The sequence below is a fragment of the Daktulosphaira vitifoliae genome, unplaced genomic scaffold (assembly GCF_025091365.1).
Source record: "Daktulosphaira vitifoliae isolate Bord-2020 unplaced genomic scaffold, ASM2509136v1 Scaffold_2, whole genome shotgun sequence".
Lineage (NCBI taxonomy): Eukaryota > Metazoa > Arthropoda > Insecta > Hemiptera > Phylloxeridae > Daktulosphaira > Daktulosphaira vitifoliae.
In genome coordinates this window covers 41,694,253-41,705,580 of record NW_026099573.1, presented here as the reverse complement: position 1 = coordinate 41,705,580, position 11,328 = coordinate 41,694,253, and the positions used below count along the sequence as shown (strand labels likewise).

The window sequence follows — 11,328 nt, the reverse complement described above, 5'->3', positions numbered from 1 at the left end:
TCCTTGGCTGGGCTTGTCGAGATAAATCACTGCACATAAGAGTAAATTATAAAAATTAATTACTTCACGGTCAGGAATAGCAAAGATAACGAAATCCATGAGAAGTGCTTTGGGTGTCGCCATCAATACCACAGCCATGTCGCTAGGCTCATAGACGCTTAGGACAGCATATTTTTTTTCAATTCATCCCTCACTCTTTCTTTCTCTCTCATTCTCTGTCCCCAGCTTAGTTGTCATACACACATGCACATTTACATTTGTAATATTACACAGTTAACGGATTGAATGACCATTAAAAAAAAAAAATAAAGAACTAATTATACACTTATATTAATATATAAACATCATAGTCGTCCAATCACGGTCGACATCGTTTTTCACACATACTGCATATAATATAATAGTGCACATATACTCTTCATATATATATATATATATATAAACGTCGTTGTTTCACATACAATACGTGTCATACGCATATATTCTACAAACATACTAACTCATAGGCGTTCTGATAATCGCAAATCGTTTGCTGTGCGGTACGAACAAGGGTCACACGTCGCCCCGGATAGGTGTGAACCGGACGGGATAAATTATTGAAAACAAAAACAAAATAAAAAATTTAGTCGCTATTGAATATTCAGATTATTATAAAATAATTTTTAATTTTTGTGGTTTTATATTTCTTAAAATTACATTGAATAGTAAAATATTATTATTGCATTTATTAGTTATTTGCTTTATTTTATAAAAGTTTTGTTTTTATTAATATAATGTGAATAAAATACAAAGTCGTAATAGGTAAGTATTGACTGAATTAATGTTAAATTTAAAAAAATAAACAAACATGAGGTTAAATCTTTACATTATTAATTTATTTCTTGCTACTTGTTCAAATGAATTTTCATTTAATGCTTTTAAACAAATTTTAACCATTATCGAAATAAATTATAACCAAATTAGCAAAATTAGATCATCTCTAAAAAATGTTCTGCCTGATATTATATTATATAAATTCAAAAAAGAAAATTATTATTTAATCTATTTTAATAATTTCTAGAGCCATATACCTAAAATACCACCTTGGTAAAGAACATGGTAGAAAACAACTTAAAAAACTTAAGGTCTGCTGGCAACTCTGATAACGATGTTTACAGCTGGTAAGTATACATTGATATGAATTATTAATATAGAGTAAACTACATGATTCTGATTATACTATGTCCAATTAATTTGAATTTTATCGAGAGATAAATCAATGGTGTCCAGTATTAACATTCTCGTAATAAATTTTACTTTTATAATTGTAAATTATAATAATTGTAAAAGGCAGGGTATATATAATAGCAGGGTATTATTTATAATTTAATTTTTGTGATTTTTTGAAAAGGTAAATTATTTACACCATTACTTGATATATAGAAACTTAAGAAGTTATAGGCACATAAATGGGAATAAGCCATTAAAAGTCTCTATGTTTGTGACATAGGGCCGTAAACAATATTTGCCTAGATCCACAAATTTAGCACGGATATTGATTATATCAACAGATCAGTATTTTTCAATGCGACTAGTTTTAAATCTATTGAATTATTATTTCGTGTATACATATTATTTTAATTTGTATATTTTTAATCGTAAAAAAATTGTTCAATAATATTAAGTTCTTGCTCTGAAAAACTAGTCATTGTTTTTTTAGTAAAAGTATTTAATACCATAAATGATTTTTTAATTTATTATTGGAGTTTTCTTTGACAATATACTTACTTTCTTGAAAAAACTAAGAATCTTAGTAAAAATGTATTCAATAGACTTTTTAATGTTGGAATTTCTTAAAAAAAGAATTATTAATTATCAACTATTTTATTCACATTTATTGATGTTAATAAACAATTAAAATCAGTTTGTTCTGTTATTGATTAAAGTTAACATTAGTTTTTTATTAGTAAAACTAAATAAATTTTCATATACATGATGATAAGTACAATTGTTCCACTAATATTATTAAAAAATATTTGGCAAAAAATTAATTACTATTGTAGTATTTGTAAATTTTATATTTTTCATATCATTATAAAAATATCATGTATCAGAAATTACATTTTTTTAAAGATCTTTTATAGGTCATTCCCAATGTTTTGTCAAACCTTATAATTAGAGAACAAATTTATATGTATTTATAAATTATGTCTGAGTAATTTTAAAAGATTTTGCAAATTGTTGTGGGAATATACAGTAGCATTGAAATATTTTTCGTTTTTGGGGGATTATACTTGCCTTATCTCTCCAACACTAAACCTCAGTTAGAACATATAACTAACTTTTAAGCCTATTAATACAAATTTGCACTAGCACATGTTTTTGGAATAACACCATTTAATACGTTTTGTACTAATAACTTCTGTTTCAGCAAATATTTTGTATTACTTTTTTTATAAAATAATTTTAAAATATTTGAATTATGTTAAAAGCATAATATTTATTATTTTTCTCTAATAAAAACAAATATATGTCTTTATATAATATATTTTTTAAATATTTCTTTTACAAAAATGTTTAATAAATCGATAACAATTTTAGAAAGAGTAATTATTGAGTTAGAAGTATTTTAATACATACAGTGAGTATATAATACTATTGGAGTATACGTCATAAAATTACACCAGACGAGCTGTACATGTTCGAGCTACATACCCACTCGATGTATTAAATTGCTTGTGACTAAAATGCTTTAAAATTAAAAAAAGTAATAACATTAAAATGTATAATCAAAAGTGATAAGAGTTATCAATTAGATCTGTTCCACCTTATGCATATATATATATCTATATATTAATTATACTAAATATATATGTATAAATAAAAAAATAAATAATATTTCTTTACAAAATTAATATACTTGTTTTAAGTTTTCTTAATAAGTTATATTCATACTTCAATTAGATTGTCCTGTATATTCAATTATTTTTATTCATTTGAATTATTAAATATATATTAAGTGATTTTCAAAATAATTTAAATGGCATGTAATGATAATTTTATATTAGAAATATAATGAAGCATAAATATTTTCAATAAGCAAATTAATTAACTCGATTCATTTATTCAGATAGTTTATATGTCATTTATATTACTTTTCATTTTAGAATATATTTATAAAAAACATTAATGATAGAACGGCGTATTTTATAAAATAATTATTGATTTTTTCTAAAAATTAAATTTATTTTAATAAGATTAAGTTCACTAACTATTTTGCTTGAGATTTCTATAACTTTCTGACAGAAATGTACGCGAATTAAATAAACAAATGTTTGAATCTTTAATGAAATTAAAAGCGAATTCATCTCCGCTGGTTCCTTGTGTATAAATGCAAATTACATTTTTTTAATTAAAACAGTAATTTGTACTTTATATTTTAATCGTGTAGAATTTAAGTTTATGTCAATTATAATATTTATTTTAAAATATGCCGTTTTTTTAAAAAACTGTGAAATTCTTAGTAGGGATGTTTTAATTTTTTTTTTTTTTAAATTAATACTTTTTTTTTAGAAAACTAAAATTTTGTTGAAAAAAAATTGAATTTTAGCACTTTATTTCTGTTTGTCATATATAATTTTCACATTAAAACGTTTAGTAAAGTAAAGGAACATATTTAGAAATTATGCTATTCAATCTATTAAACTCTAGTTCTTAATTTAAAATTAATGATATTTTATTTTTCTAAAATAAAATAATTTTTTTTCTTAGAAAGAGGATGGTAAAAAGTTTTTTTATATTTATTCTTTTTCCGGACAAAATCTTGAGGACGTAGAAATATTGTTGGCTTTTAGTTTACTATGATTTGTTTTTATTTTTTTATGACAATTCGTATAAAAATTTCGAATAAATTATATTAATACCATATTATACATTTTTCAGTAATCTACTTATATAAAATAATACTATAAAAACTGCATATAAAACCATGTTTAGACATTTTATTTATTTTTTGAAATTTAAGGTAACTAAATAGTAACAATTTTTTTTTATTGTATAGAAATAACTTACATTATAAATTATAGTCATAATAAAAAAAAATTTAATTAAATTAGTAGTATATAATTTATTTTTTTATTTTCTAAAACTTAGATTTAATTTTTGCAAGTAATAGTAATTTAAAACTGACAGTAAGTTTATTTATGAATGATACATCTTAAAGATATCGTTACCAAAAGTTATCTTTTATACAAAATCATTATAACTTTTATAATGAAAATATTTTTTTGGAATGATGTATCAAGAATGTATTTAAAATTTTCAAATAATCAACTTGATAATATTGATGGTACAATAATATTACTTAATATAATATAATAATTATAATATCCATTGTTGTAATTAAAGATATTTGTTACTTAGTAAATACTTAAGAAATATTATTAGATCTGTAAATACAAAATATGCACTTTTTTTATAGACAAACAGAGTTATTAGCCTAGACTAAGTATTTTTTTTTTAATATTAAATAATTTAAACTTTTGGGTCGGTGTAGCCCAGTGGGTTGGGTTGGTGTCAACGAGATTTTTCTTGTCATTTTCTCATTAGTGGTGTCTGATCTCTGGCGTATAATACCAGTCCTGTTAATATAAAATAAAATTTGTTTAATATTCAAAGAGAAAAAAATGTATTTACAATTATCTCACTTTATCTTAAATAAAAATAATTATAAGTCTACATGCTATTAATTATTAAATATTAAATTATTAATTAATTATTATATACTAAATGGATACATTAATGATGTGATGTGTTTGTGAGCCACTGTGATATTATATAATAGTTAGTGGCCCACAACCACAGAACTTCGATATTGATGTCCAGATATCATCGAATTTTCTTCAAATCGAATTTGATTACGGAGACATCAATATAAGTTGCACTACGGGCGATGTGATGTGCATGTGGGCTTCTGTGAAAACGCAATTGACTAAAAAACAATATTTGGAACGAGTGGCCCACAATCACAGCACCTCCGGCCGTTAGTGAATTGATATTCGGAGGACAGTATTAACCACCATGATGATCAATTTCAAAGAAATCAACGAACACAACAAAGCATTTTAATGTAATGATTGCGTCATCGATTTACTATGACAGTTATACTCATTTATACTGTCATCAGCGTATACAAATCGTCGTGTGACATTTTATAAGATTTATTACGACTGACAATAGCTTGTTTATCTGTCACTATTATGGCGAATTACTGGAAATCAAAGGTAACTACAATAGCTATTATTACTATCTTGATTTAGGTTAAAAATATTTATAGCTTATAACATTTTCGACGAATTTACGAGTCCTTCTAAAAATGGTCGTATGTTTTACTAAAGATACTGAGAATTAATGCGCAAGAAAATCAATATAACTTATATTCAAATTTAACAGTTTACTATTAAAATATGTTTCCACGAATTAAGTATCATTACTCAAATTCCAGACGCCCATCGACATAACCATAATTTCCAATGTCGAACAATGGCTCATATAAACAATGTAATTATAATTAAAAGCAAAAAAATTGAATGCAGTGGTGTAATTGACACTATTTCATTATTTTCTCATTGGCGACAAGTTAAAAGAGATAAAACCTAGGACTTATTCTTTAATTTCATATTTTTCTTAGTTTTTTTTTCATATTTATAGTGGTTATGTAAAAGTGACATAATATTTTTATATTTTTTGAATCTTTATAACATTTTTTATCGATGTTTTAAATAATACCAACATAAACATGAATAAAAGAAAAGTTATATAGAAAAATTAAGCTTTAATTTTTATAAAATGCTGTAAAATTAACTTCAAAAATCCATATCAAAGGTGACACTTTACAGAATGATTTTAAAATTTGCAAAAATTATCATTATTGTGGTTCTATAAATTTACTAATGGGATATTTAATAAAAAATGTTTGTGAAAAATAGTCATTTTATAAATACTTAAATATTAAGGGTATATTCGGAATCAGTCTGAAAACACTTTTCGAACACGAAAATTTTTTTTAAATATTTTGAGCTATGTAATAATTTAATAAAAGTGTTTCTTGATGGATCTTTTTAAGTATTTTATTTCTGTCATGTCAGTATCTTACATATAAGTCACCGATTTTTATTTCTTGTAAAAACAAAAGAACTAGGAAGCATTTACTTACAAATTCATGCTACAAATAACAGTTATTAAATAACTTTGTTCCTTATTTATTTTTACCAAAAATTGATAATTAATCATCGTCTAATTAACAGAAAAATTTAATTTTACTATTTCAAATTACTTGTTCATAAAATTACTGAAGTGCAGTTAGCCAGAATCATCAAAAGATTTCTATTATTTAAAAAGGTGTAATAAAATTATTTATGTATACTAATTTAATATGTTTATACAGTTTATATATGTATTTATAATAACGTGTATTAATGTCGAAAATCATTATTAAATTGAACTACTTTTATTTTAAAGTATGCTTAATATAAGAGCATACTCAATAGCTTTAAACTTTTTTAATCGTCGAACACAGCTGCTGCCAAGTCGTTCACGAGTAAGGCTGGGAGTACTTTAGTTTCAAAAATTACACTTCTCAATAAATAAAATTATTCAGTTATTTTTAGTAACTGAAATATGAACGTTGAGTTAATTATGCTTTTTAATCGACTAATTTTTTTTTTCATTTTAAATCAAATTTCAATTAATTAAATTATACAATAAAAAAATTCATTCAATTTTTCTATTTTTTTAGGTCAATTGGTATTTTTATTTATATTTCTAATTTATTCATATATAAATTATATAAATCAAAATAATTAATACATTTTTGTTTATTTACTATAAAAGTAGTTCACTCTCGATATAACTAAAAAAAAAGTATCGAATTATAGCAGTTTTTTTACTAGTGTTGTTATCGCAAAATTTTTTATTTTATTTTAAATTTTACACTGTTTCGTTAGAGTATACGTTTTTTAATAGTAGAGATGTTGCATGCATTTTAAATGTGTATGATTTAAATTTATGTGTCACAAAGTTGTGTCCCTCAAATTCCACGTCAGCTAAATAGGAAAGGGATTTTTAAAAATGATTGTCGTCGGAATATTTGCTGACTATTATTAATTCTAGTTCTATCATTGTTCTAACCTGAAGTTATTTTCCAAAGACTGATTAATCAATTTTAATATTTTTTTAGGAGAGCCAAGAGTAACGCTAAGTTTAAAGAATTTTAAGAAAAAAAATAAAATAAATTTCAAAAGTTTATTTTTTGCACTATATAAAAAAATGTTTTACCTTAATTACATCTTAACTTTTAATATATTTTATTTTGCTATCTTAAAATAATTTTTAATTGAATTGTTAAATTTTTGGAAATAGTCACGGAAATTAAATACTTATTATGAAAACATTTCTAACTTAAAAAGAAATCTGAAAAAATTGTATATTTTGTCCTAATTTTACAGCACAAACCAATTTTTAAAAAAACAGAAATAACAATAATTAAAAATGTTATAAATTTATTTAGTGTTATTGATTAAAATAAAATTGAAATCGGTAGCAAAGAGGGGCGTGGCACGTGAGAATATGACATAGTTGAGACAAATATAGATGATATCTGACAGTTATTAAAATCACATAATAAGAAATTTTATAAATAATTTTAATTTAAATAAATTGGTGGATTATTCCAAAAGCTTTACTATACTTTAATTCTATACTTTAATATATTTACAATTAAATAATATTAAGAATTTATTTAAATGTGATTTCACACTTGTCCCAGTACATTTATTTATCAGAGTTAGTGTACACAACCGGTTGTGTAGATCTTATAAATTGAGAATGTTATTAATTGGATTATTAATTCATCATTTATTTTTGCATAGAAATCTAATTAATAAAATAGTAGAAAAAAATATTATGTTGATTTGTTTATTTTTCAAAAAGTTATGGAAATTTTAAGAAAAAAAAGTGAAAAAAATGACAAAATTTACCGATTTTTAAATTTATAATTTTTTTGGATATTTCCCCCATTTTCGGGGAATGAGAGAATTTTTTTCAATTTTTAAGGGTAATGTCTCCAACTAGATACGATTGGTGATCTTTTGACGTACTTTTGAAAGAAATCGGTCCAGTGAGAGCTGAGAAAAAGTGGCAACAGACATAAAAAAAAAAACACATCATAGTAAAATTAATACCTTATCAGCTTCGCATCGAAGCTAATATATTTTGAGTATGAAAAAATCAGTAATCAAAAAAAAATATATTGATAAATATAATTTAAAAAACCCAGCACAGGGGGGTCGCGGCACAGTGGTGACGTGGCATAGTTGGATCAACTGTAATGATATCTGACAGTGATTAAAATCACTATCAAAAAAAAACGCTTCGATGCAAATCTTTAGATAGTGTTTAATTTTAAAAAATTGGTGGATTATTCCAAAAGCTTCATAAACTGCTAGTTCCTTATTAATATCCTGATTAAGATAAAGTATGTCGAATGAAAAAGGGATTATTAAAAAATAGTATTTCCCATAAAAAAATTATATTGATCAATACACTTTTCAATAAGTTATAGCATTATAAAGTTAAAAATGTAAAAAATAAAATTGAGAATTTTCACACAATAATAGCATTTGGTAGCCATTTTCACCCTGAAGACAAAATAAAGTCCGAAATTTTTTTTTTGCATAATAAAGTAGATTACATTAGCTTTAATTTAAGATATATATAAAAGTGTCAGACCTTCCGGAACATTTTCAAAATTTAAGTTAAAAAAATTAATTTTTTGTGAAAAAGTTGTCATTTTAAATCCCCCCTTGTGGGCAGGTTAAGGGTTAAATTTATGAAAAAAATATACCAAATGAAAGGTAATGATATTATGCATCTATATAAAAAAGAATTATATTGATATGTTTATTTTTGAAAAAGTTATGGCACTTTTAAGTAAAAAAAATTGAAAAAATTTCGAAAATTAGCGATTTTTAAATTTGTAATTTTTTTGGAGGTTTCCCCCATTTACGGGGAACGAGGGAATTTTTTTCAATTTTTGAGGGTAATGTCTTCGACTAGATACGATTTGTGATCTTTTGACGTATCATTGAAAGAAATCGGTTCGGTGAGAGCTGAGAAAAAGTGGTAACAGACACACAAAAAAAAAAAAAACACATCTTAGTAAAACCAATACCTTCTCAGCTTCGCATCGAAGCTAAAATATCTATTAATCAAAACAATTAAATTATATCCTCATGTAGAACAGTCCAATTACTTAAGTGATTAAAGAATATATAATAACATAGTTTAGTATGCAAAATCGCACATGTTTCTTTATTAGTGACATTTATATATTTTTTAATTTAATAAGCACTGGAAATTTTAATTTATTAGAACTATTTGTTTTGCCTGCGCCGTTCCTCTTTAGCAGTCGGCGACACTAAAGGGATTTATTAACTATTATTAAACTAAACAAAATTTATTTAACAATAACGCACAAATGATATTTATTATTACAAACAATATCAATTCATCTGGGGGGTAGTATAAATCTTTCGATACTTAAAACAGAATAGCTGAAACTAACGTATATAATGGCATAGGAATAGAATCCGAGCTTATTATTTTTTAGCAATTCGTCTAAGAGTATAAATAGTGGAAGCAAATTTCGTCTTCACGCGTTTACAAGAAAACCCTTGTTAAAATATTAATTTATACTAGTTTATGAATTCATGTGTATTCTATGAGGAGCGATCATAAACATAATACACAGAGGAACACAAAATGAAACTAAACTTTGCTAGAAGTTGCTAAAACGAACAACATTCAAATGTGGAGCGCATACTTGAGTTTTTTATCACGCAGAGCAATCGTATCTCAAGTGAGAAGAAAAAAAAGGAGCCAACGCCTAATGCGCTTGATTACTCCAAGTATATTAATATAAGAGGTAAATCGTTTGTACTATTCTTGTAAAATTTTCTTCGTACTTACCATTGAGACAAGAACCTGCCAGATCTCTGGCAGCTGATCAACTGATACAGAAGTCGGCTTAAAATCCCATTCACTTATTGGTTTCCTCAAAAACGCTGGACCATACCAATAGAACCCATGAATGGGGAGCTCTAACGGGTTTAATCCTCATTAGGTTCTAAATAACGATCATCCATAGCCAAACGACGCAACAACAAAAAACTGTTGTACATAAAAAACACTGAAGGGACTTTATCTAAGTTGATAGCATCGCAACATAACAACACGATACCTGATAAGCTACAATGGTACCAATTGACAATTTTTTTAGTTTCTTTAGGTTTACTCGAACATATTCCCTTTTGTAAGTTCCAGCTGGACTTACAATCATAAGAGTTTCAAAAGAGCTTCATATTGTCTGGTCTAATTTGTTTAAGCTGTGCTGAGTTGCTATTTCATGCATCAATAGATATTGGTGGGAGGGGTGAAATACATAACATATAATATATGTACAAGTACATCTTGCACTGTAAAAATTAATATAATGAACAATGAAACAGAGTTAATTTTAACAATAATAATTACATTATAATAGTTAGTATTATCAAATAATTAGGATTGACTTATATATATATATATATATTTTAAGATTAGTTTCAAACTAGATAATTAACAAAATATAAAATTATATTAATAATTAAAAACAAAAGAAATTATAACCAAATAAAAATATTATACTTTTAAAAAGTAGCGTCAACACCAAACACCAGACCAGAACAGATCAAAAAATAATTTCTGAGCCGATTGATAATAACATATAATGCTTCCAAACGTATCCAACGCCTAATGCGTGCAGTTACTCTAAACATATTAATATAAGATATATATACATAAAAATGTACAGACTAACTTTATAGATTTTATAAAATCGGAAAAATAAATGAATAAAATGTTTTTTTAATGTAAACATCTATTATGTATAAATATAATTTTATGTACACACATCCTTGTTTGTATATATATATATATAAGAATTCATTTGTAACTGTTTTCTTTTGTTGTTTTTTAATATTAAAAAAGTTTTAGCTCTTTTTATACGTGATACAAAACTTGCAGCTGATGCTGAGATAACAACCGACTATCTACTACACTAAAAATGATTTTTTCTTAAATATATAAATATAACATATCTGTATGCAATATAAAGAATATATTAATATATTTAATTGCGAATCATTTTTTTTTGTATTATTATATTATTTGTGTTATTTAATTATTATATATATTATTTGATTATTAGTTCTGATAATATTATTAGAATTTCCCTTATAGGCCCAACTAAAA

General features: G+C 24.5%; 1 long non-coding RNA gene across 1 annotated transcript; it reads right to left on the bottom strand.

The window, feature by feature from the left end:
* Positions 1-4,335: 4,335 nt before the first annotated feature.
* On the bottom strand, positions 4,336-10,885 carry LOC126899378 (uncharacterized). Its single transcript, XR_007702567.1, has 3 exons — positions 10,723-10,885; positions 10,006-10,511; positions 4,336-4,619 (listed from the first exon to the last, which is right to left on the bottom strand). It is a non-coding gene; the product is annotated as an uncharacterized LOC126899378 (long non-coding RNA).
* Between the last annotated feature and the right edge of the window lie 443 nt (positions 10,886-11,328).